Here is a 508-nt window from a genome sequence, read left to right on the forward strand (position 1 = left end):
CCACAGATGCTTAATCAGCAAATAGTCAACTACAAGTCTGATCTAGATCACTTATTTACTATTTTCCTTTTCCTTAAAGAAAGATCTTTTAGTTGCTTTTGATAATGATTATAAAGTAAAACAATCACGTTGTCAAGAACAATAATTGCAACATCAATTTTGATAACTTTAGAAAAAAAAAAAACGAAATTCAAGGGATTGAAATCAGCTGAGGACACGTAAGCTTACTAATTGGCACCTTCGTGGCTGAGACTAGTAGAGCCATCTATGTGCAAAAGAAATCACAAAAGAAAAAGAGTGTGATTATTCGGGACCATTGATAAACTCTACGGAAATATATATCCGGAATTCAACTACAAGCCGTATTTCGCAATATTTAGAATTATGCAAACAATTAACCGGAATTAAGTAATATATCTACTGTATTTTCGAATAAGAACTCATACTAAATTCCTATAAATAATATTCGAAGTTCATAGGATATTTGGTATCAATCATATCAGAATTT

Source organism: Penaeus vannamei, chromosome 11 (assembly GCF_042767895.1).
Source record: "Penaeus vannamei isolate JL-2024 chromosome 11, ASM4276789v1, whole genome shotgun sequence".
NCBI lineage: Eukaryota > Metazoa > Arthropoda > Malacostraca > Decapoda > Penaeidae > Penaeus > Penaeus vannamei.